At 35.7% G+C, this 27,485-nt stretch overlaps 1 long non-coding RNA gene across 1 annotated transcript in view; it reads left to right on the top strand.

Moving 5' to 3' along the window:
- The first annotated feature begins 1,323 nt into the window (after positions 1-1,323).
- Positions 1,324-27,485, top strand: part of LOC121424080 — a 41,263-nt gene continuing 15,101 nt past the window's right edge. The window contains exons 1-2 of the long non-coding RNA XR_005971341.1: positions 1,324-1,359; positions 12,751-12,920. This is a non-coding gene — a long non-coding RNA (uncharacterized LOC121424080). The remainder of the gene's footprint in view (positions 1,360-12,750; positions 12,921-27,485) is intronic.

Here is a 27,485-nt window from a genome sequence, read left to right on the forward strand (position 1 = left end):
ATGTTTAGTGTTAACAGGTTTATGGGCAGGGTGGTTGACCCAGACGGTCACTGAGCAGTGTTCCCATTTGAGTCAGCATAGTTTATAGTAGAATAGAATTAGTTTAGTCTCAGTATAAGCTCATGGTCAGAAAGTCTATGGAATGTCAGTGTAGGATAGTGTAGATCTGTTCAGACTGAGAAATTTTGTTGTGCATAGTTTATTAATTTAGTTTTGTATGGCAGTAGAATTAGGGAAACACTAAATGGTCAGGATTTTGTAGAAAAGAGAGAACAGGACTTATGACGTGGCATAGAGAGCTGCCACATGAATGGAACAGAGGAGACATTTTTTTTGCTTTGAAAAGATTTGAACAGAGTTGGATTTGATGTGAAGAAGAAGAGAACACATTGTGGCAGTTGTGGAATATTTAGTTTTGTGACAAACCGTATATTGAGAATTTTGAGCAAGTTATTTTTTATCTTGGAGTTTACCCTGGAAGCAGACATAATACACAACCTTTTTGCCCCTCTGCACCCAAACATTGGTATTGGAATCGAAGCATCTTGATTTGAACGCTATCCAGCTTGTGAGTATTTTTTTAGCCAATAATTAGAATCGGAACCCCTTTCAAGACGTCAATGATAAACGCTATGCAGATTGTGAGTATTTTTTAAAGCCTATTTGTGGAATTATTGTGGAGTCAAAATACCTTGTAAGACGCTTACCTGATATATATTTTTTTGATCGTGCACATTCGTTTTGGTCGACACTGGATAAGAGACGCTATCCGGAGTATTTTTATTAATTTTGGATCCCTTGTTGAAGTATCATCCTGATCGATTGAGACATTTATTTAGGAGAGATTCTACACTTCTTTCGCTACCGTTATCTCCACACCGGACAAGAAGTCTCAAACTGCTTCCTTTTATTTTGTTTGGTTCTCCTTGTGGATACTGACCGATCTATTTTTATTTAATGTTATTTAATACATAATTTGAGATTGCTTTCTGATTCTGTCCAAGTTGTGATATTACATTTTTGTTACCTTTATATTTATAGCCTTGTATCTTTATAGCCTTGAATATATATATCCCCAGTCATCCTATAAAACCTGTTTGACTTTGTTTTTGTTTGGCTCCTTGACTACAGAAAAGTATATTGGTTTGAACCTTACAAAAATGCTTGAGACAAATGATTAAGACATAATACTTCACCAAATAAAATCTTGTGAATTTAGCAGCCATAATTTCAATGGATTACATATTTTGTTTATATTGTTTTATCTTCTGATTTTCTTATTGATTTCTCTGATTCTATATGAAAAATCATATATTTTGGATAGAAAAAGTGAGCTTCCTACCATGCAGCCAAATTATGGTAAGCCAAATCATTATCTTTGTTTGATTTTTGTGAATTAATTGAATATAAAAGCAGTAGTCCTGATGCAGTTTTAAATACATGTATATTTTCTTTTAATTTCTTAGCAAAATAATTGCTGTATTCTGGCTTCATTATTTACTTCACCCACTTATTTTAATTCATTTCTTCATATAGCTAATATTCTTGTTTGCGTAGACATTAACAGCAAACTGATATTTTATTTCTTGTTTTCAATTGAAATTCTCATTTAAAAAGCAGAAATTAGACCATACTTGTTTACTTTTATTTCTGTTTCTTTTTAAACATCTTTTGTATTTCCAAAAGTGGGATAAACCATTCACTCTAACAAAATTTTAACCTGTTTTTCGTAATGGTTCATTACATACTCTTATGGTAATCACAATCCTACTTCCTGAAGTGAACAAGTTAATACAAATGATTTTCATTCATAGTTGATATATTCTGTAAATTAATGGACTGAAAAATAGATCAGATGAAATGTTAATGTACTCAAACCCTAATGGTCTTTGGGTCATTACTCCCTATTTTTAGGAGTAAAATCAGTGTAACTTTGGTCAAGATATTGATTTCAGAACTTATATCTGTATTTTGTGAATTATTTTAAAGAAAGCTTTGTGAATTATTTAAAAAAAAAATTCTTTGGATTTTTAGAACTTTTCAGGGAAGTATTTTTAGAATGATTTTTTTTATTACATTGTCAACATCAGTGCTTGGGCTTGTTCATTCATGTTTTTGCATCTGTTTGAGGCGTTTTCCTTAATCTTACATAATTCACTTTTTGTGAAGATGTATTTATTGAAAGTCATTGTGATAATACATGTATTTTTTGAAATCTAATTCTTTCACATCGTCATCTTGTATTCTTCGAATAATTGAAATGTTTATTTTGAGAAGGCATCATAGCTCTATTGCTAGTGGAACAGCCTTGTTAAAAAGCTTGAATCCTCATTTCTATGTCCCTCTTAGAGGACCATATGCTGTTGATCTTCTGGTTGCCTATAAATACAATTACTAACATCCATGCCTTTTTACATGACATTTTTGTATTTAAAATAGCCACCACAGAGCCACTAAATATTGGTATATTAAGGTATTAATCATCATTACAAGCCCTTGGGAAGGAAATTAAGCCATAGGTCTCTTGGTTTTATTTTCTTATGACCTTTCATGATTTCTGAACAGACAAATAGAATGCCCAGCCATGCCCAACCCTTTAAACCAAACCATTGATTTAAAATAGTTTTCCTCTGAAAGACGTTTAGAAACTGCCCTTGTCCTTGGGCATAATTCAAGATCAGGGTTATTTTCATTTGCCTTGATTCTTTGTGTATGTTTAATGATCCTTAACACAATACAAATTGATTTTCTGACTTCGTCAATGTGAGAAAGGGAAATATGAGATGGTAAACGGTCATGAATAGAGAATATTTTCATTTAGCAACATATGTTTGTTTGATGGAAGCGAATGGACTTTATGAAAGGAGGGATCGGTGGCTTTTATTTTTGTTTAATATTATTACATGCTGTGTTGACCAATATTGATGCAAAAAGGGTTTATTCTGATAGTAATTCCATAACAGGAATAGTTTCAAACATACGTGGAATGAAATGTGCATAATCTTTTCATTAATATACTATACAAGTTTCCCCAGAGAATTGTCTAAAAAGAAGAGTTAGAGAATATGAAATGGTCTGTTCTCCTTATAGTTATCATATTTTTTTGGTGTGTGATAATGATTAGCTCTTTTTAACGTCAAGTTTTCATCAGTACATATTATAACTTATTGAAGATTTTATGTTTTTATGTGTATTTTTTTTAAATTTGGCACAATTGGTCACATGTCTTGTTTGTATAACCTCATTTTTTCTCTCATTTGGTGATTATTCGTGATTATTGAAAATGTCCATCGATCAGATTTTTTTTTCATCAATGAATGCTTGAGGGAAGTTATTGATCTGGGAGATAATCATATTTTTCAGATGGTCTGTTCTTCAAATAACTGGATCATGGGATTTTCTCAAGTATCATTGAGACTTGAGTGACACATTCTTCACTGCTAAATGCTAAATATTATATAAATATCTCTTAATGCAAAGGAGCTAATCTTGTCCCTGATCACACTCATCTCAGAGTGAGATGAGGGACCCAGTCCTGATGGAGTGAGATTTCAATCTTTCAAGAGTGACTTTAAAAAAAAAAATCTTTTTTGAGTGACAGCATGCATATCTTTTGACACTTCCACTCCAAAGAAAGTAAAAAATCACTCTCGAAAGATTTAAATTTCATTTCCATTAGGGCTGGTCCCTTATCTCACTCTTATAGGAGTGTAATTAGGACCAGATTTATAATAGCTCCTTTGCATTTTATACATCGATAGTTTTTAATAATTTGCACAATGTCTATAAAGCGCTTTACAGATATGTTACCTCAGATGAATTATCGCTTGCCCTTGCACAATGTATGCAGTTTCTCCACTCCCTGGGGAGCATTTAGTAAAAGTTTCAATGCTCTAATACTAGACATACTAAATTGGCTTTGAATTAAGTGTCTTCTGGTTTTGTTACATCTTTCGTCCATATACATATGTATGCAAGAAAATTAATCATTGAATTCTTAGATTTTGCTATTTTTACTTTTACAATATCTTGACTTAAAATTCGACAAAGTTGTGATACATTTCATGCATTAGATTAAGATAAAAATTACAACTCTATTTCAATATTTTCTCTTATCACAATAAAAGCTTCTTTAAAAAGACATGTTAAATTAAACCGTTGGTATACACCTGAAAGAAAAAGTTTGAATTTGATATGTTAACATTATATGTTAGAATGTTGATATTTTTATCAGAAATTCTTCAATAAACTTTACACTGTATATATATAAGCAATTTTTATATTCTTTAATGATAGTTGATTAAACACCAAAGTTATGAACCTTTTCTTTGTACTAAGACAATCTTGTTTACATAGAGTGAGTCGACTTCCCCATATTTAAACTGATTTATTGCTTGGCCTGTTTCTTTTTACTTCATGATATCGATAAGTAAAAGATATTTTCTTTGAAAGTCAAAGATTTTTTCATTACCAAACATATTCCCACAAAAGAATATGCGAAGTCTGCATGTTTGTTTAAAGATATTCATTTAAAACCAAGGGTATCCTACATCCTTGCTCAAATGAAATTGGCCTCGACTGTTAGTGCCATGAGTCTATACATGTTTTTTATGCTACATGTAGGCTTATTAATATCACACCTGACTAACATCTCAAGGTGAAGAAATATCCTTGGGACATGGAAATTAATTTTGTCCTTCTTGAAATGGTTTATAAAGCATCTCTATAATGCCACTCCTTTAGGAGAGTAAACATTGGTAAAAAAAAATAAAATAGTGATATAGTCCTGGAATTAATAATGGGGGGGGGTACTGTTTTTTTAAATGATACACATTCTGGTGCGGCACCACTCCCATAGCACGCCCCCATCCCGGAACACATGTGAGGTTGTAGGGTCGATGTCGTTTATAGTTTATTTCTCAACCTTGTTCCTCTTTTAAAATAATTTATTTGATCACCTTGTTATTAAATGAAGTGCATCATAGCTATGTCAGGTATAAAATTGAAACTGTCAAATTACCCAACAGAGTATGTGACAACTTTATTGCTTATTTCTTGAATTCTCTGACGAAATATACTTGTGAGTTATGGTTGTGATCTAGGGATATCTTGTTCAGAAACTGTGAAGAGAAGAATTACATTAGCTTATACCCCTTTCATAAACCCATCCTCCAATTAGCCGCCTAAGAGGAGTAATGTGGATAATTCAATAAAAATTGCGTTCACAAACACCGAAGATAATCCGCACTATTTTTACAAGCGCCCGTCCTGAAAAAGGTAGATTATCGTCATGGCAACCGCACACACCCCCTCCGATGCGGTTGCGTTGGAAAAGGGTGACCTTGTGACCGCACCATGGCATCCGCATTACTTTCGAAATGCGTTCATAAAGTCAAAATCTGGTCCCGATGCTGCTATTATGTGGATAATTGCAGCATCAAAATAATGCAGATAATACCACGGTCACATTTGCTCTACAGCGGCCGTACGGCGAGTCGAAAACAGCCGTTTTATTCTTTTTTTTTTTTACTTAAACCACCTATATCATGTATATGTAGCTGGTACAAAAAATGATAAAACGGCTGTTTTCGACTCGCCGTACGTCCGTCTGCCGTAGAAAAAATGTGAACAAGGTATAACTCTAGTCCTCCTCCGATTTTACGACCAAATTATGCTGCTATTAGCCGCATAATTGGGTTTATGAAAGGGGTATTAGTGTGCTTATTTTTGTGGGGGAAAGCAACAACATCAAGAACAAAATATATCACAGACCTTGGAATTGATCATTAAAAAAAAAATTATGAAGCTATCTTGAACAGCACCATCTAGCATCAAGTAGAAGACAGGTTCATATTCATCCCCCTCCTCTCTCCATGTTATCCATCTTCCCTGCAAACCAAAACAGGGGAGGAAACATTTCATGAAACAAATAGACAGTGATTGTCATTGACTATCTGTTATAAGCTACTGAATTCCTTGCATCTGATTGGCTCAGAGCTAAATAGCCAGTGGAAATCACTGACTAATCTTTTCATGAAATGCTCCCCTGCAACATCCTACACCCGTGTGATATTAATAGAGTCAGAATTATTAAGTCATCCACTCCGACGGATTGTCGCAAGTCCTCTCCCCACGGGCTCGCAGCAATATTTTCATTCCATAATCGGCCAGATTAAAAATAACGCCCAATTAACCACCGCTCCTTTCGTCTCTGGCCTGTGTAGAGAGGGAAAAGTTTATTCTCAATGGTGCAAGTCAACTTGATAGTGGAAAGTATTCCATTGACATTTGTTCACACTAAGAATATATACAATATAAGCAGTGTTACAAGTGAAAGTACTAGTTCAAGTAAACTCCTCATCATGCAGGTATATGTTTATGATTTTTTTCACTCTGAGATAATGAGATAATGTCATTTGAAATTTTAGGGGCTATTTTTTTCCACATTGGGGCAATATCTGAATTTTGGGGGCTATTTCTTTCATTTGAAAGACCATTTTTAGGGGTATAAAGTAATTGTGTAGTAAAGCAGATTATTCTTTTGCCACAGTTAGAATATTGATTTTCTGATCAATCTTTAATATTGGTTGTTTTAACAGATCTTGGGGCGACTATAGAAAGAGTGGTCGCCCCAACGCATCCATTTGGGAGAATTTTAGGGGTGATTAATACTCCTTTCATAAACCTATCCTCCAATTAGCCGCCTAAGAGTATTGCCGATAATTCAATAAAAATTGCGTTCACAAACTCCGAAAATAAGCCGCATTATTTTTACGAGCACCCGTCCTGAAAAAGGCGGATAATCGTCATGACAACTGGACACGCCCCCTCCGATGCGGTTGTGTTGGAAAAGGGTGACCTTGTGACCGCATCAAGGCAATTATCCGCATTATTTGGAAATGCGTTCGTAAACTCAAAATCTTGTCCCGATGCTGCTATTATGCGGATAATAGCAGCATCAAAATAATGCGGATAACTCTTGTCCTCCAATTTTACGACCAAATTATGCTGCTATTAGCCGCATAATTGGGTTTATGAAAGGGGTATTAGGCTGTCATGAGGGCAAAATTGCCCATCTCCCTCATGTTTTACCTATGCTGATAATCATTCACCATTCCAACTGTTTTCTATTCTTACCACTTTTATCATAATTATATGAATTGTATATATCACTTTTGTAAGTTTTTTGCAGTTAATTCTAGTTAGTGGTTTAAAATGGAAAAATTAATGTAAAAATGAGAGGTCGTCATTTCATTTTGAAAATATTTCAATTTTCAACTTTATTAGTTTCAATATTTTATTGTCAACAGTGTGGAAGTTGATTTCATGAAAATTCAGCATTTGAATGTGTGAATGTCCGAATCGTAATCTCTCTGTTGAAGAAAACATGTACTTTCTTAGTATGAACGCATCAATTGAAGCCTACATGTATATCTTGTTAGTTCATCTTGAGAGTGTACTTCCCACTGAGAGGAAAAAGGATTTCATTTTTCAAAACTGGTTCAATCCCTATGTTTACCGATTCCCATGTAGTCTTATAATTCAGACCCTGTTCATCTTGCATGCATGGTCTAGGCCTGGAGTCTATTGTGAAGTCAGTACGGTAAATCAAGTGAATGGAATCTTATAAATGATTCAAACTGTTGGGTATGAGGTTGGTTTTTGCAGATTTGGGCAATTGGTTGTGAAAAGTACCCCCCCCCCAAAAAAAAAATGCTCTTGCAGATACCATGATATCTAAAGAAATCAATTGAGACCATAAAAAGTACAATTTTTTGAGATTATAGAAGTATGTCCAACAGTCTTGTGAAAATTATGACCTCTTCTTCAATTTTTGCCTCTAGTACTAGGGATACTTCATGAAAACCACAACAAAGTATTCAGCTGTGACTGTGACTTTATTAAAGGATTAAAATGACTGAATCTGAGACTAGTACCACTTAGCTTTCAACACCTCCTCTACTTAAGTTATGGAAGGACATAATTTTCAAAGTTTGTCAATTTGTTCAAGGCTCCTCTTCATTTCTTCTCCATTTCTTTCAATCATCTTTTAGTTCACGGCCAAGGATCAGAGATTAGAGCTTCCATTCCCCCTCTAAGTCTTGTCTCCCGCTATAATTTTCTGGTCTTCCTGAACCCATCTATATTTACCTGAAGTTTTCTTTTTCTTTCTTTGCTTTTTGATGTTATTTCTGATTGCATATTTTGATTGGAGATGCAGTAGACTATGTTCATAGAGGTATTTATATCAGTGAGTTTTCCCCAAGTGACATCGTTTGAAAATGCAAGAAAGTCTGATTCATTAAAAAAAAAAGAAAATATCAATTTTGAATGATATTTAAATGCAATTAATATTACAAAATCATCTATCTTATGGTTTCTTTGTCACTTGTTCACACTATACATCGATATTCTTAAACTTTCATTTTCATTGATAATGATGATACAGTTTATTTTACGCTATCATCGATTGTGTTTGAAGATAATATAATTATGATAATAAAAAATGTACATATTCTAATAATACTTCTATAAATATGCTGATCATTTCCATATGGGGTAAATCTCTTTGTATTCATTTATACAGAGTAAATTCATGTGATTTTGTTATGTGTGTCTTGGATATTTTCTTTAGGATATCACTTATTTTTTATTTATTCCTGTGGTATTTTGTTAATTTTTGTCTCACCTGCATAACAGAGTGAGACTATAGGCGCCACTTTTCCGACGGCGGCGGCATCATCATCAAATCTTAACCGAAGGTTAAGTTTTTGAAATGACATAAGTATATGGACCTAGTTCATGAAACTTAGACATAGGGTTGATCAAGTATTACTGAACATCCTGCCTGAGTTTCATGTCACATGACCAAGGTCAAAGGTCATTTAGGGTCAATGAACTTAGACCATGTTGGGGAATCAACATCAAAATCTTAACCTAAGGTTAAGTTTTTGAAATTTCGTCATAACTTTAAAAGTATTTGGACCTAGTTCATGAAACTTGGCCATAAGGGTAATCAAGTATTACTGAACATCCTGCTTGAGTTTCAAGTCACATGATCAAGGTCAAAGGTCATTTAGGGTCAATGAACTTTGACGAAGTTGGGGTATTTGTTGAATTGCCATCATAATTTTGAAAGTTTATGGATCTGATTCATATAACTTGAACATAAGAATAATCAAGTATCACTAAATATCCTGTGCGAATTTCAGGTCATATGAGCAAGGTCAAAGGTCATTTAAGGTCAATGAACTTTGGCCATGTTGGGGGTATTTGTTGAATTACCATCATAACTCTGTAAGCGTATTGGTCTAGTTCATAAAACCTGGACATAAGAGTAATCAAGTATCACTGAACATCCAAGCAAGCATTAGGGCACATTACCAAGGTCAAAGGTCAATGGTCAATGAACTTTTGCCATGTTGGGGGTATTTGTTGAATAACCATCATAACTCGGAAAGTGTATGGATCTAGTTCATAAAACTTGAAAACTAGGACATAAAGTAATTAAGTATCACTAAATATCTCATGCGAGTTTTAGGTCACATGGCCAAAGTCAAAGGTCATTTAAGGTCAGTGAAATTTGGCCATTTTGGAGGTAATTATTAGATTGCTGTAATAACTTTAAAAGTTTATAGATATAGGGATATAGGGGTAATCAAGTATCACTGACAAGTCTTGGGTCGCTTGATCAAGGTCAGCTGTCATTTATTGTCGTTGAACATAGTATTGTATCATTATTTGAACTGTGTTTTTGTGAATAATTATGTTATATAATTTACAAAGTCAACACTGCTGCTATATTGAATCGCATAATGCAGGTAAGACTGCCAGAGGCGCCCCACTTTCCCACCAGAGGAGAAAGCGAGACTTACGGATCCAAATGTCATCCGTCCATCAATCACAAATCTGTAATGACACATAACTCCACAACCGTAAGTCGCTTTTCAACCAAACTTGGATGGTAGATAGACTTGGGGGACCTGCATGTAATGCTGCAGTTGGAGGTCACATGGTAAGGTCAAAGGTAATTTTCAGGTCAGGTATTTTGCCGATGTGAAAGCAAATTACGGGAACTTTTAGCCCAGCGTGTCGTTGGGTGCGGCGCCGTGGGTGGCTGCTGGGCTAGTGATTTTGAATCTCGCGCCTTGCCTGCTTATCAGACCATACTGCGCATGCTCGTAACTTCAGGAACTTATCCCGAAGGGTATGTTTCAGGGCGGTGTGAATACAGGAATAATTAATGGGTATTTTTCAGCCTAAAAAAGTTCTCATAATTTAACGGGGATTCTTGTGATCGAGGCGGTTTAAAACCACCTACTGATTGATTTTGAAGACCGAGGTAATAATAAATCTGTAAAGCACTTAGACACATCGTTCCAATGTATTAAGTGCTATATTAAAGCAGATTATTACAATTTTTACTTAAGTTTTACGCTATATGCCATATCTAGTCACCTCAAAATTTTGGGCTTATTAAGGCCATGGCACACCTTTACGATTGTTCGCGATCCGATTTTGGAACAATTCGCATTTTGCTCATTTTCTGAACATGTGAATGGAACATATCATTTTATTTGAGGTTAAAATTAATTGAAAGAATACTAATATAACCATTTTGAAAGTTTGCAAGCCTTTATTTTGGGGTAAAGGCCAAATCATTGCCAATCGTACAACTGCTATGACGTCATTACGACTAGATATTAAATTTGCTTTTATTCTATGAAGGATGATAGCATAGTCACAGATTTGAACATAGGTATTTGTAAGATGATTTCGAACATTACACAGTAATTTTAGCATCAAATTCTACTACATATATTGCAAAATTGAGTCGCAGACCAATTGTAAGGTGTGCGGCTGCCTTTACACCACTGATCTTTGCTTAGAAAAGTAATACTAAATAGTATTATGTATGTTATCAGACATTGTAGGTATGTCCTTGCAAGTCTTTGTTTGATATTAATATTGGGTTTGCAAAGAACATGCTGAATGTTTTTTGTTAAAAATGAATTAGGCCAGTAATATGGTTACTCGGGATAGGCAGAGTTCTGAACTTCAGATAATTTGTTCTTACTTCATTCAATGACGTCATTAGCTTGTAGTATGACGTTGAATGCTCTAATGCCAATGATCATCGTAGATAATAGTCATGAACTCTAAATTGCATCATGGAAAGTATATTTGCATAATGTAGATATTTATTGAATTTTGTCTCCAGCTATTGCCATCAGAGCTTTTATAGTATGTGAAAATGAGAGCATTCTCTCTAAAGATTGGTTCTTCAAATAGAGGGAAAGAGAGAGGAAAGGAAAATATATCATTTGGGATTAAGATACAGTAATAAATCAATACAAAAGTGAATGAAAAATTATATAAATTCAATTACATTAAATTGTGTAAACTTATCAATTCCATGACATATTGTATTTTTGTTATCCGACTTTGATTTATTATATGAAAGGTACTGAATGTTTTAAATGAGTTAAAGTTTAAAGATTTTTAAAACTTAATTGTTGTTTCAAATTGTTTTTGTTATAGTAGTTCATCAGGGGAAAACTCCAGGATACTTTTGAAGGGATGATATGGGGGATAGCCCAAATATGAGGGTGACTTGTAATTTCTTTTTACTAAAGGTTTCATGCTCAAGCCATTTCTTCTCTTCATTAATTTCTTTTCTCTCTCCTTTTTATCATTGAAAAAAATTAAAATCAGTTGGAATAAAATTGACAACTGCCCCCTGCTTCCTAATTTTAGTGCTGCCCCTACTTTAAAATTAAATCTTGGTGGTTGAATTTTGATGGCATGATACAGAGGGAATGGTTTAAAGAATAAGGGACAGATAAATGTAAGACAACATTTTATCTTTAAGAAAAGCAATATTAGTCAGAGGAAGACTTCAATAAATAACATTAGATTGGCAGGAACGTGAAACTGAGTGTCTTAAACAAAACATTCCCTAGACTATAGTTTGTCAATGTCACGCTTTAGTGATTGTTTTATTGAAGCAGCTTGCTTTTATTGAAATTGTCCCATTTCTGTCATGACGAATTCACAGAAATGTTGAGAAATAGTGCTACGCCCCACAAATTGAAAGAACGGAGATGAGAGTGAAATGATTTTTTGACCATCATTGGTCTTATGGCGATGGAATTAGTTCTATTTTTCTTCTTTATACTGCAAATGAGAAATATTGCATGTACAGAGCAAAGGAATTTCTGCACATTGCAAGGTAGATGAAAAGAGAGATAACAGAAATTGGAAAACTATTTTTAAAGAAAAAAAAACTTCTGCAGAAAGGGGGAGGGGGATAGAGAGGTCCGTAAGGAACATGGGTTATAGAGAATGACAAAGAAAGAGAGAGGGATAGAGAGGGAGAGAGGGGGATATATATAGAGAGAGGGAGAGATGAGGAGGAGAAGAAGGAAGAATAAGAATAAGAAATGGAAGAGGAGGAGAAGAAGAAAAGGAAGAGGAGGAGAAGAAGAAGAAAAGAAGAAGAAGAATAAGAAGAGAAAGGAGAAAGAGGAGAAGGAGGAGAAGGAGTAAAGGAAGAAAGAAAGATTAAAAAATAACAAGACATAATATACAGAGAGACAGAATGGGTAAATGGAGTTGGAGAAGATGAGAGGAGGAGGGGGGGGGGGGTGTATTTCAAAGTCGCAGTCATCGCCCCCTTGCTTATTTCCTCTCAATAGACGTTATTCTTTGCCCAAAATCTAAACCATGCTTCTCCCTTGTCTCTGCCAGTCTTTTTGTTTCTTCTGATGAGTAACATCCATGTCTGAAACAAAACCAAGACACTAGGAGGTGCTGATGTACCAAGTCGTCTGTTGCTATGGCAACCGTACGCAATCTCCAACTCAGGATCTGCCCATGAGAAGTTCCCCCTCTGCATTGCTGTGACAATTTTGAGCCAAGTAGGTAATCTTTTGAAACATTGAGGTGCCACATTTATGCACTGTTTTAGGGTGGATGTGGAGCTTTGATTAAGGTTGGGAAAGGAATAAAAAGAAGGGGATGAGTGCGCTCCAAAACAGAATGCCAGGAAGTTATTGGTTTCCTCCCATGTGGGGAAGGGGAAGGGGTGATAAGATTAATGAGGGGGTACATATCATTCATGTTGAACACTGATGTGAATTTTGTTTGGCTCTTTTCCTTTAAACTGTCTGATGTATGGTACATTCCTTTAATCTTGTTGATCTATAAGGTTAAAAGGTAAAAGACAGTAGTTACAGCAAACAATTATTTCATAAGAAAATCTTTTAAATCAAGGTTAGTTGACAAAGTATTATTATACACCTAGATATGGTACAATAATGTAAACTTATCTTTATAAAATCATGAAATCTTAGCTCAAAATCAATAATTCTGTTGTTCACTAGCGCAGAAAATCATATGTGGGACAGTATTAATATTGCTTTGAAAAATGGCCTGACATTTTATGGAATTCTGTGCTTATTTTGCTCATTTCTCAGCTTTTACGTATTTCTTCCAAAGATATTTTGCACATATTTTTTTATTTATTTTACATACAGCACTCCATAATGGTAGTTTCATTGGATTCTGTTTGAGCTCATTTTGAGATCGTTACCACAAATGGTATTTATCTTTAAGAGGGGAGGGGGCATTGTTTCAACTTTGGAGACTTTAACAGTTTGGGGGTTGAACTCCTCTGCATCTCTGTGTGCCTGTTTTCATGTAGCCCCTTGATGAATATATTGTAGTAGACACTTCGAAATTGGTCCACACACAAACGTTACTCTTGAAAACTAAAACAAAAGTAGTAAAACAGGAGGATTCTACAACAGAAACATTTCTTGAATATTTGCAACATTAAAAACAAAATATTTCAGAGAGTAAAGCTTATTCAAATTTAGTAATGAAATGAAACAACTGAAACAGATCAACAACCATATATCAAGGCAATACAAAAAAAAGAGACCCGATCCCTGGAGTGTTTCCTGCAAAGTCTCTGATTTCAAAATGACTGCGCAAAGCTTTTCAGCCGACAAGCATCACATGACAGTTTAATATCTTGTTAAGTCTGGCAAAACAACAAGATTTGTGGAGCTGCCAGGATGGAGGATGCACTCCAGAAAACCAGTGAATGCTCTAGCCTCAGGGAAGGGAGAGAACTTGTTGATATGGTTACCATAGTAATGAGAAATGGGTCAAGAGCATGTACCCTTTCTTAAAAGCTATAGATTGACATAATATTGCCCTGGAAAGGTGAGATAAGTATTTGATTTGTTTGTGTGAGAGTAAACTTTGCCCCAATGATGAAAACATCTTTTGCTCAAGTAATGTTAGGAATGAATTACAGGAGCATGACTTAGTGTGCAGGCACAAATAAACCTTGATTGAAACTTTGATCAACTAGTGGATCTCCATGCAAAGACTAGCACGTATAAAACTTGTTAGAGGGCTTTCAGTTAACAAGGCATTATAGGCTGCCACATTCAGACCCTTAACTCGGGTGAAGGGTTTGCACAGTAGGCTAAGCATGACTAGGGTATGGGGGAGGGTGGATGATGGAGAGAGGTGTGGTCAGATCTTTGAATGTTGAATGAAAATAATGAAAATATTAGATTTGTGGTTATAGACATCTTCAAAAATGAAGATGGAAGATTTAAGAATGAACATCCAAATTTGTAAATCATTCCTTAGAAAGGAATTTCTTTGAGACTAAAAATTTCTTTTTTTGCAGGTTCAAATGCAGAAAGCATGAATATTTTAAGGTAGTATGAGATATTTCCAGAAACTCTGTTTGTCACTTACTGAGAAGAAATTTATTTGAGACTTAAGTAGGAAAAATATGTTATGAAAAAAAATGATAAAGGTATAAACACTGAAAGCATGAACTTTTTAGGCAGGATTAGATGTTTCATGAACTTGTTTGTGTCTACCTGTGAAGAAGTTTATTTGAGGCCAAGGTAGGAGGAAAAATTCAAGAATGTTGAAAAGTCGCCCACACCTGCCGAGCAGGAAATACGCCTGTTGAGATTGGCATTTCAGACACTACCAGAAGTCTGTGGGTGAGAGCTAGAAAGTTGCTGGTGCAGTATAAAGTAAGATGGGCTAAGTTCCTTCTTGTTCTCATAGGACAATGTCATGATGACAATGCTGGATGATGATCTCCCGATGGTATATCTTGATTTGCTTGATAAAGTTGTGTCACCGTGACAGGCAAACTTCTTTTCCCTTGTCTATGTTTTTTTTCTTCTTCAAGAAACTGATGAATAGAAACACATGCAGAGAAGGGGTAACATTTGTTATGTGCGTGATGTAACATTTGTTTCAAATATCAGCATAATAGATAACCTTCAATCAAGGTAATGAACTTGAAAAGGGGGGAAATGCAAAGTAAGATGAAATTGGCAATGAAACTGAAAAAGAAAGAGAGGAAAGGGGATATTTATTATTTTTGGAATGTATCCTCTTGATGAGAAAAAAGATAGATGGTAGAGGGATGGAAAAATAAGGAAAAAAAAGAAAGAAAGAGAAAGATGTGAAGAAGCAGGAAGAGGTGAAGGAGGAGAACTAGAGAGGAGATAAAGGGAGGAGGATAGTGAGTGAGGGAGAGAGAGAAGGTGGAGGGGAGAGGGGTAGGAGAGAGGGAAAAGAGAAGGAGGAACAATAGACAGTTGATTACAAAGATTCTTGTAGAAAAATATTAGGATAAGGGATGAATCATAATCTGTATGAAAACTTATTATTTAAATGTTATTTATCTTGATAAGGTCATTTTGATCTCACAAGTGAAAAATGTGACATTCTTGTCCACCAACAATCGAAAAACTTTTCATTAAATCAATTATTCGCACCTTCCTGGATTTCGCTTATCCTTCTACCTTTTCAGGTAGACAGGCCCCTTCATTTCCCCTTGCATCAAATGTTCATGATTCTTCCCATCCCACGATGATGACAAAGACACCTTTGACTTTTTCACCCACTCTGTAGAAAATTACCCCCTCCCCTACCCCTGCTGTAATACCGGATGTCATTAACACATAACAAAAGAATATACATTGTCAAAACTGTTACATCATTTACAAAACATTTAATTCCATGCTTCCTGTCAACAAGAAAGTTAGAGAAGTACCTCTTTTTTAAAAATAGACGGGGGAAAAGAAATACTTTGAGGCCCTGTAAGGACTAGGAACAGAAAGTTGGAAAGTGGCTTTTGTTGTTTGAGTCAAGTGCAAGTTTGTATTGATAACAAAGTTCAAAGCATACCTTGGTTCAGTCCTCGAGGTGCGTGCTATGATAATAGTGATTTGAAAGGAAAAGTTTGACGTAAGCTGGCTGGGAGTCGTACATTAAGTTCAAAAGTCACTGTTATTTTAGAGTAATCTGTCTTAAACATGCTTAGAAGATATTGAGAGGGTTGGCAGAAGTATGCCTTTTAGTTCACAGCAAGATGAAAACTTTGCAGATATTTAAATAAAAAAATACTATAAATGGCGTTACATTCATAGGCAAACGGGAGGGGTTAGGGACAAACACTTTCGTGCAGAATATAAGGTAATTTGAGGGCAAATATTCTTTAAATATTGCTATCTTGGTTAAAAACCATTATGGCATAAACATTCTACTTGAAAAGGGAGATTTGCTTTTTAAACAATGGAGGTGGATTTTTAATGTCAATAACTTACAGTGATTTTTCTGAAATATATCATTTTTTTTTTTGGGGGGGGAATTTTACATTTTATTTGACAAGCTTGATGAACATGTAGTCACCAAAACATATCTGTAGATGTGATATATATATCACCAGTGAGATATAAAATGTTATTAAATTACATTTTTCAGTCTAATAAAACCATGGTGATTTTTAAATATCAAAACACACATGCCGCTCCAAGACACTGTGGAGCGTTGTGGCCCAGTGGATAAGTCTTCAGACTTTGAAACAGAGGGTCGTGGGTTCGAATCCCAGCCATGGCGTAATTTCCTTCAGCAAGAAATTTATCCACATTGTGCTGCACTCGACCCAGGTGAGGTGAATGGGTACCCGGCAGGATTAATTCCTTGAATGCATGAGCGCTGAAAGGCAGCTCGAGCTAAAGCCGGGGTAATGATAATAATAACAACGCACCTCGGAATAGAATAGTTCTAGATAGATGGCGCTATATAAATGCCTGTTATCATTATTATTATTATGCCAAAATTATGAATTTGCACTTGTTTAATGAGGGTATAGGCCTTCATTTTTATATTGGAACTATCCTATGCTGCAAGCAGTGATCTGTTATACCCCATTCTTTTTCATGCCATCATGTCTTCCATGAACAATTCATGTTCGATTTATTACCCCTCCATTTACATCCTTCCTATCACCATCCACCTCAACAGGGGGTCTCAAGGTCAATGTCAAAGGTCAATACATCCCCATGAACCAGTAAGGTCAAATGAGAAAACTGCCTGTGTTAGCGTTCCTAAGATACCGTAAACAACCGGGACCAATGCCTCCCAATGCCTCTCGCTCTGCTGGTTCGTGCCTGGTTCTCTGTTGGTGCTGAGCTTGATCTCACCTTACTGATAGAGAAAGTCTATACCACCTCCTGCTATTTGTTCATTGCATATACCAGTTGGATCAAATGTTGTTTTCATTGAAACGGGAGGACCATAACATTGTGGATTCCGTTGCATGGCGCAGCATATCTTGGAAGTGTTATGAAAAAAGGTCGGGAGTATTGTTTCCTTGTCGGTGTAACGAAGGAAGGTTTCGGAAGATAATTATCAGGTGAGAGTTCATGATCCTTGTTATTTCTTTTGTTTGTCATGGGATGCCATAATGTGGTTTGGTGGTATATTCCAGAGTCATCCCATAGGGTGTGAACAATAGGATGTTTTGAATTTGCTGTCATTGGAAAGTGCATGGAAGTTATTGTGGTAATTAGGAATTGAGGATGTTTTTGTATCTTCTGATTCACTTGGACTCATGAATAAAGCAAAAAAAAAAAAAAAAACAGCTTATGTAGCAACAACTTGCCATGTTCATTATGGCTGTATTTATCTAGTGCCACCCCAGCAAACATAAAACGTTTTCAGAACGTTTTAAAAACGTTTTATTCAGGTCCCGTAGGTCCTCTTCTGAAATAAACATTTAGAAAACGTTCATATAACATCCAAGTTGGACTTTCAATTTGTGAAAAAACAATGGTTCCAAAAAGAACGTTTTAAACGTTCTTTGGACGTTACAAAATGGAACGTTTTAATCAAAACGTTCACAAAACGTTTTATTTGGAACCTTATAACGAGACATATTTTATTGAACGTTTTATGAACGTTCTTAAAACGTCCAAATAGGACTTTATGCAAATGAGTGGTAATTTGCATATAATACGTTAGACATATTGAAATAAACGCTTTTAATGAGTTCTTTTCTATTTAGCAGTAATTAATTCATGCTTTTCGTGTTTCGTTTTATTGTAATATTGTTCTGAAACACACTCAAATATCAAAAAACACTAATTCAGTCTTGGAATGTACTAACATAACAAAAAAAATAATAACTAACCATTACAGACGATACTTTCAATAAACTATAAATTTACTGAAGCAATATTTAGAGTTAAATCCAAATGAATCCCACTCAAGTCTGCCCTTTAAGCATGATTTGATTGGAGACACTTCACTCTTAAGTGCCATTCCACAATTTAGCCAAGAGCTTGAGGTGCAAATAATAACATATATTTATTCATTACATTGTTTACATAAGTTTTTAATAGGTTCTCCAAACGTTCCTATAGAACGTTTTCTGCACGTTCCAAAGGTTTTCTGGACGTCCGCAAAACGTTTTTTGCCACGTTTTTGAAGGTTTTCTGGACGTCCGCAGAACGTCCATGGAACGTTCCAAAGGTTTTTTAAAGGTTTTCTGGACGTCCGTAGAACGTCCACAGAACGTTGTAAAAGGTTTTTGGACTTTTATAAGGTTCCAAAGGTTTTCTACAGGTCCTTAAAAATTTTCGAAAGGTTATTTTTAGGTTTTAAATGTTTAAAAAACGTTTTCTAAACGTCCATTTGGAACGTTTTATTAACGTCCAAAACCTTCCACAAAAGGACGTTTTCTAAACGTTTTGACAAAACGTCCATAGAACGAACTTGGAACGTTTTTAAAACGTTCAGAAAACATCAAATTTTTAGCTGGGACCCTATCATATCTTCATATCTCTTCCACAAAAAAGATACATATGAATTATTTCTCTGAACCTCTTCTTACAAAGAGTTTCAATTGATCCGATCAACCACAACTATGGAAGGCCAACAGTGTCAACTTATGTTTGTTCAAAATGTTTTCTAGATATGTATTCATGCAATCTTTACTGTTCCTCTTTGTTTACAAAAGGACATTGTGCAAATTTCCTGTTGGAAAGATTGATGGATTTCCATATAGTTGAAATTGATTGGATCAAATTGCTACTCTTTGTAAGGTGGGGCACAGGTTTCAGGTCTCCTGTCACTCTTGTATCAAAAGGGTGAACAGAAGCAGAGCAACCCCCAGGGGGGGCACTCGACCAAAAAGGTGGTAGGGGTGTGCCGCGGGAGAGACAAAAAACGGGGGCCTTGGAGCGGGCTTATATTGTAAAAAGGAGGGTCCTCGGAACAGGCTTCGGAACTACAATTTTGTGAAAACGGGGGTCCCTGGAACGGATCGTCAGCGTGTGAGTACGTGCGTATGCATCCCTATGGAACGGGCAAGCGTGCATGATGTAGCTAGCGCAGCCTCCGCCGGGTGCGCTCTCGCAGAGACGATGGTTGGACAGCGCTCTGCGGCCGCTTTTCACCAAACTTGCAGCAGATCAATGCGACCGGTTACGGCGTAACGAAAAATATGCGAAGCCTTGGACTGGATTTTTTTCTCGTTAAGAACAAAATGCTATGCCTTGGAGCGGCTTTCTTTGTTTTTTTTCTCAATAACACAAAAATGCTATGCCTTGGAACGGAAATTTGGGTGTGAAAATGGGGGTCCCCTCCGCGGCACATACCCACTATGCATTATATACTGAGTGCCCCCCCGGGAGCAACCATTTTCATCTGATATATTCACAAGCACCAATGAATTTGTCATAATCTTATGATTATTTGGAATATAGAAGGCACAACAACATGATAAGATAATTGTTTGAACTACCCTTGTTAAAAATCATCTACCAAGGTCAATATTCATAATCCTGACTGGACCTAGGGACAATCACTAGGATATGGGCCATGTGATCCTGACGTACATTGGTGTACCCCTGACAGGTGGAAGACACAGGACTGTCACTTGATCTGAAGACTTGTGACATGTTCACACCAGAAAAAAAAAGAAGTTTGATTTTATATTAACTAATTATTCTGTAGAAATGAACAAAATTAACTTGTTTGGAGGAAGAATGTTTAAATAATCAGTTCCAATTGAAAGGGTACATGGATTTGAGATCTCTCTGGATCTCAGTAATGTCAAGAATGTTAAGAATATTGAGCCAATGAGCTATCCATAATTACAGTACACTCACAATAAGCCCCACCCACTAATTGTACAATATAAGCTGGGCAATTCAGTGTTCGAAATTGACAATGGTTCTTAATTGGAATTCAACCAAAGAAATTGGTTTGTATGTTTCATATATTAGATTGTCAAACTGAGCTTCTCTGGTCTGTACCCCCCCTCGAGTTTTGATAGCTTCAATTAAATGTAAAGTTTTAATTGATCTAAGGTTACTCTAGGTAGAACAAGATATTTTTTTAATCACAATTTAATTTATATTTTATCATAACTCTTTGGAAGTCTCTTTTGCCGTGGTTCCACCCAACTTGAGTTAAACATAATTTTACATCAATTTTATGGAACTCTATACAATGAAATTAGCAGGTCTAAACACAGTAATTTTGTCTATGATATGCTCAATTGAATTCGTGAGCAGTTGTTATTTTTCACCTGTTGATAAATGGGGCAGTCGTTTCCAGGTTTTTCAAGGAGTATCCCGGTCGAATAAGGCATTTATTGTCTTTTAGTGTGTCATTTCCTTGCAATATGAGACAGATTTTGTGTTGTATATATGCAATTTTCTTGAAAATATGATGAAAATCTGTAAGTATGTAAAAAATTCAAAAGTTCATAATCAGACCTACTTTCATCATGACTCTGTTAAACAATTAGAATCAATAATAAAAATTGAACCTAAATATTTTTGTAGATTTTATCATTTTTAACCAACAAATTTGTTGATATTTTTTGTGATCCAACACATAGGGGAAGGCGGGGTAAGTTGAGCATAGGGGCAAGTTGAGCCACCAGCTCCAGGCCAATAATGAATGAGTCAGACATTGTGGTGGTGTCATGTATTGATGACCCATAGCATAACCCCTAACCCCACCACATTGTTTTCAACTTTGAAACAAAAAGTAGTTTTTTAGAGGGAAAAATATGAATTTCAGCCAAAAAAGTAAAAAAGAGTGTGAAATAGATAAGTGCTTTATAAACACACACGTTTTTAAATATAATAAAGACATGACATTACGAAAATTTCTCGTTTGATTCTCGACCTCACTTCGGACTGCAAACTGCGGTCGCATACCCCGTTTTGCGTTTGGGATATCTCAAACAACTTTTCCAACCCCGATAAACCCATCTTGGCCAGGTAATCCCCTTGTCTCGATTTCACCACCACGGGCCAGCTAAATGAGCGTTGAGCCAAGGACGAAATGATAAACGACAGCTGTGCTATTACGTAAGACTTGTCTGCCTATGTAGAAGGATCTTCGGAATGAAATTATTGTATTCGATATTAATCACGTTTTCAAAGGCATATTACATTCAGACATCCAATACTAGTCCATTTTCAATTTCGAACGAAGAAAATCGACCTCGAAATAAGGAAAGTATGCGGAATAAAAATTACGGTATGCTTAGCATGCAAGGACCGCGATGCATCCCATCTAGTTTCTGTCTGTACAGCAAGAAAATATGGGATGCATGCCGTTCACTCGCGCAACGATACAGTCTTAACGAGAGAAAGGAAGGAAGGAAGGAAGGAAGGAAGAGAGAGAGAGAGAAAGAAAGAAAGAAAGAAAGAAAAAGAAAGAAAGAAAGGAAGAAAAAAGTTTCTATCAACGCGTGTATACATGGAACTCCATGCACTCATCAGAACACACATTACAATATTAATCCATCGTGTGTGGCCCCCTGCTGTGACCATTGATGCTGGGGTGTATTATCTTCAGACCGAGGTCAAGAAACAGGTGTTTCTATACTTAAATTTCATGCTTGAGGGCAATAGGGTTTTGAGAAGAGATTTGATGATAAGGGAAACTTGGGGTATACTGCTCTTAAACACAAGATTTTCATCATGATAACAACATTATTAGTCCAGGTATGGATCTTCGTTCTTGTCAGTCTTTTATATGATGGATGCATAATAAATGTGTGGATACAAAATTATCGCACTAAGTTCGGACTGGGGTAAGTTGAGCCAAACAGCATGGGGCAAGTTGAGCCATGGTAATTCCTATGGTAATGTATCTTAAAAAACAAACAAACCATAAAAATTGATTGAAATGCTGGCTGAAAGGAGCAAATTTACATGACTGCTCTTTTCCTTTTAAAGGATGTTAGTATTTACAGAGAATTAGCAAGTGAAAAGACTTTAAACAAAAATTGACATGCTGGTTCTCCCCTCATACATTTTGTACATAGTTTTTGTGGCTCAAGTTACCCCAGAAGGTGGCTCAAATTTACCCCATATATGGGGCAAGTTGAGCCATTTGACATCGTTTTTTTCAAAGGTCACGATGACTTTCAGTGTGGGGATAGAAAGTTATATATAGGTGGAAAATATTTAATTAAGAATTAAATTTCAAGGCAAAGTACTTATTTCGACAAGATTATTAATCATATCAATTCTAACATGCAAAAAGCAAAAACTGTCACAACTTACCCCGCCTTCCCCTACTGTTGGTCTTTTACCAACACATTTTGTTATTCATATTCTGGCTATAATTCTGACTTTTTGTTTCTTTGTCAGATGTTGAAAAGTGAAGATTTTGGTGTTAAAATGGCAAGCTAAAAATGCAACCTCCGAAACTTTTCAGTCTATGGGTTTATCTGAACTTTTCAGAGTTTACTAATGGTTTGGGTGGAAAAGGAGATTCTGAAGTTGGTAGTTTCTAATGTACTACTAATAATTGCCTCAACAGTTTGTTATCTGTGGTGTAGACAGGGCAATTAATTGTGATCTTGAATCTAATCGGCAAAGGATAATGTCTGATGCAAATTTTGGCACAAATTTGTCAAAACATGGAATTCTTCTTGCCCCTCTAATCATACAGATAACTGGTAAATGATTGGTCTTCCTGTGTGAAACTTTGGGTGTATCTGATGGGTTTTAGCGCTAACTGAAACGGGGTTGAGGGAGGGGGAGGGATTGAATTTGTTTACCATCTTATACTGTAAATCTGAAGTCTGTTTATAAATCATCAATATCATCATTATCATCTTCAATAATGTTTCTAAGAGGATTTCAGCAGATAGAAACATATTTCAAATATACACATGCTTTAAAGGCTCATTTGGAAGGACAACACTTTAAAAAAATAAAAGTATGCCATTCAATTTATTCTTTATATACCACAATGGGTAGGGTGCGACTCTACAATTTAATTTAAAAAATAATCAGATTTGGTTTATTGGGACTAGCACATAACAATTTTAGTACTTGAGAGAGCAATAAAAGGTATTAGGATAGGGAAAGGGAATTATTAATGTTCATGCATCAGATTGGCTGTGTTTGGAAAGGGGTGGTAATGGGGGGGGGGGGGGGGAGGCATGGTAGGGTGGGGCCAGCTTTTGTACATTGACATGTATAATTCAGCCTAATTTCCAATTTGGTGGCAGTCTTTATCTCTAGTTGCAATTATGATAGTTATGATTTCATTCTAATATTGTCACGTTTTCCTCAGTGTTATTTTTTATTTTGAAATATTCTATTGAAGGAGTACAATCTACATTTTGTTGGTACGAGGAGGTACTATTGGTATTATTTCTACCCCTTCCAATTAACGCTCCCCTGCCAATCAATGCACTGTGTCAAAAAAGGGCTGAGGATCTGTTGAAATCTGTCCCCTGAAATTCCGCCAATAGGAAACTGATCATCATCCGTCACTTGGTGGTGTCCATCCAATGCTGCCGAAGAGAAATAAATTTGACGCTTCCTTGTCTAGCGGTGCCATCTGCATGACATGGCACGCAATCGAGCTCAATTTTTGAGAGATTTGGTAAAAAATCTGAAAATGGATGACATTTGAGTTTGATTAATCATCGTCACTTTCACCTTCCCCTACGTCAATTAGTAACTATTAATGTTTGATGACTAATTATTATATAGCTTAAAAAGCAAGTTTTGGTTTCTAATTCTTTTTAAGTCTATTAATTGATCTGTTTATAATGCTATTAATGTCTTTCTTGATTGCATAATGGCAAGTCTGCATCAATTAGATTAGATCTAGAGCTGATGCTACGATCTCCAGTATTATTGTTAAGATATAGGAATATTTGCACTGACATATCAACATACTCAAATCTTTTTGTTATTTGATATCATATTTTTGTCTTCTTTTTTTAGAAACCACATCTCTAAGTTCTATTACTGTCTTTGATATTATGTGTAGCTCGAATGTCAGAGCCATGAAATGAAAAAAAAAGAAAGGATACATAGCAGATTATTGGTATGTTTGGAGAGGTTTTAGAATGTGAAGAAATAAAATATCATTGGGTTTAACATATTTTGTAAACATTATCAAAATCAAGTTTGATATTTTTCCGCCAGGGGTCAAACTCAAGGTCAAATTAAAGGTAAAAAATTAATGACCTTTGAAAATGCTCCAATAATTGATTTTTTAAATTCCTCTCTGAATTTCCTTTTAAATGGTCCCAGTTTCATGAAAATTGGTCAAACTCGTTAGGACGCAATGGCCGTTTGAAAGTTGAAGGTTACATCCATTTTTGTCAAAACAAAGAGAAAAGGCCGGGCCATAGCGCTAGTAATTAGTAATTAGCGCTAGTAGTTTTCAGTAATTTTGTTGGGGTTTTAGTGCTTGGCCCATTTGAAATTTAATGTGTACCGAATTTCAACAAACTGGTAGGGTGTTGACCCATTGGGTGAATCCGAATGGAATGACACTTGTGTTTTATTATTTTGTGAAAATGATATGACAAATGGCTGGTTACCTATTTAGACCAAAATTATTATTAGACATACTACATGGAATGTGATTATACAGGTATGCCCTTTTGTAGTCAAGGTGGTTTATTTATTTTTATTTGGCACATTTATAAGATGTGATTCGGGGAGGCGCTATAGCTCAGTAGGTAGAGCGGGGGTTTCAGATTTTGGTGACCCGGGTTCGATTCCCAAGTGGTGCGCTAGTGCCCTTTGGTAAGGCATTTGTTGTCATCATTACCAGGTCCCTCGGAGAGGATTTTAAGCCGTTGGTCCCCTGGTTGCTTGCTCACAGGCATTCATACTTTCTTAGCAGTCAGGTAAAAAACCTCGGTGCAATATGATTATGATGATCCACAGCAATTACATTGCGCCATATTTCTGTTAAAAGCATTCATAGGCGCAACAGTGTACATTACTATGCCACATTCATACCAGTATTTGGCTGCATATGTTATTAGTTTTGATACTGTTGATTCTTATAAGCCAAAACAGTACGACATGACCTGTAAGGGTTACCCAGACTGCATCATGCTGTGAGAACACCTTGAATTTAACCATGAGCAATTCAAACATAATTTTTTGGAAAAAATGGTTCGTGAGGAAATGTACGGAATTATATCTTAGAACCATTGCCTTGTGAGCATGTTTGCTGGTGCATGATGATTTGTGCTAAAGTAATATAGATTGTAAATGATGTTAAATGTTCTAAGCAGTGAATCATTGACTTCAAATTTAAATGGAAACATAACCTTAACAGTGACACTGAGAAGCCCCCCCCAAAAAAAAAAAACACACACTGATTTGCACATCTGTCATGCCTGTAAAACGCCTTGTTTTGATCTTCAAATGGGTGTCATTTTGTTTTTTCATTTTTTTAGCAAGAAAGGTGGATTTTCAAAGCAATAATAAAAAGTAATAAAGCTCCTATACAAAATATGGGGGTAAATACATCTCAGTTGGAACCAGAGCAAATTTTTGGCAAAGTTCTTGATTTTTGGGGGGTTTATTTACCCTGTGGGATGCTAGTCTGCAGGCACAGTTCCTGATTGAAACTTTAATCACCAAGTGTCTCCACGCAAAGACTAGCACATACAAAACTTGAGAGGGTCTCCAGTACACAAGGCATGAGTAGGCTGCAATTCAGACCCTTTACTCGAGTGAAGGGTTTGCACAGCAGACTATAGTGGGATGCTGATCTGTGATGCAGAGAAATTTTCACACACATGGTTAGATGTATAAATATTTTGAGTGAAAAATGCATCTCACTTCTGTTATGGGATCCTCTGGATTATAACACCTTTATCCTTTGTCCTATTCATGCTGCTCTCAGCTATCCCAGCAATGAATAAATATGCATTTATTGCAGTTTTTTAAATGATTTATCGTCTGGGTTGAGGGTTGCAATGTTTATACATAGTTTGCTGAAAAGGGATGGTCGTCCTAACCCTAGTTCATGTTTGATGCTATTGAATTATATCACAATCAGCCTTTCAAATATGGTATTTGCTCAAACGATTCACTTATTCTGTAATCTCAAAGGTAATCTGTCAAAGTCTTTCAGACTTGTCTTTCAAACTTTGTCAATCAGTAGACTTGAACTAATGTCTTCATGGGTTGAGTTTTGCAAAGCTGTACATAGTGACATTTTTTTCAAGACACTTTTCAAAACATGAAAGGTTATCTTAAGAAATGTTTTGGTTTAACATTTCATATTGATGATTCTTATAACTTAAATCTCATTGTATGTGAGTACTTTGTGATTTTTGATAAGAGATTTATCCTTTTATGCTATTTTCAGATGAAAACTGCAATGTAGGTCTTTAAAGATATAGAATACTGAATATAAATTTGAAAATTTTCATTGAAAGAGAAATTAATTATCACTATTAACTTGATGAGCATTTATACATTAATTCATTCTTCTATTATTTAAGCGCTTGAATTTTAGAAAGTGATCATGAAAAAAGAAGGTAAGGGCACTTTCTGGTATCCCATTAAATATGTAAGTTATGTTAATGATCAAAGTAGTTAATTGTCCATCTAAGAGGTCATTGGCATCTGATGTTTCAACCATCACTCTCTGATATGTCGTGTAGGTGCGTCGCATGCCTGAAAGTCTGGCTGGGAAGTGACAGACGATGTGCTGTAAGGTTCACTGATATCCCATTGAGGTTTTCAATCAGGACCCCAATGCTACAGTCTGTGTTTCTTCATCTAGGGATTTGAGTTTTGTTAAACATGAATGAAATGGAATTGGCAATCTCTTTCTCCTGT

Source organism: Lytechinus variegatus, chromosome 11 (genome assembly GCF_018143015.1).
Source record: "Lytechinus variegatus isolate NC3 chromosome 11, Lvar_3.0, whole genome shotgun sequence".
In the NCBI taxonomy this organism is placed as follows: domain Eukaryota; kingdom Metazoa; phylum Echinodermata; class Echinoidea; order Temnopleuroida; family Toxopneustidae; genus Lytechinus; species Lytechinus variegatus.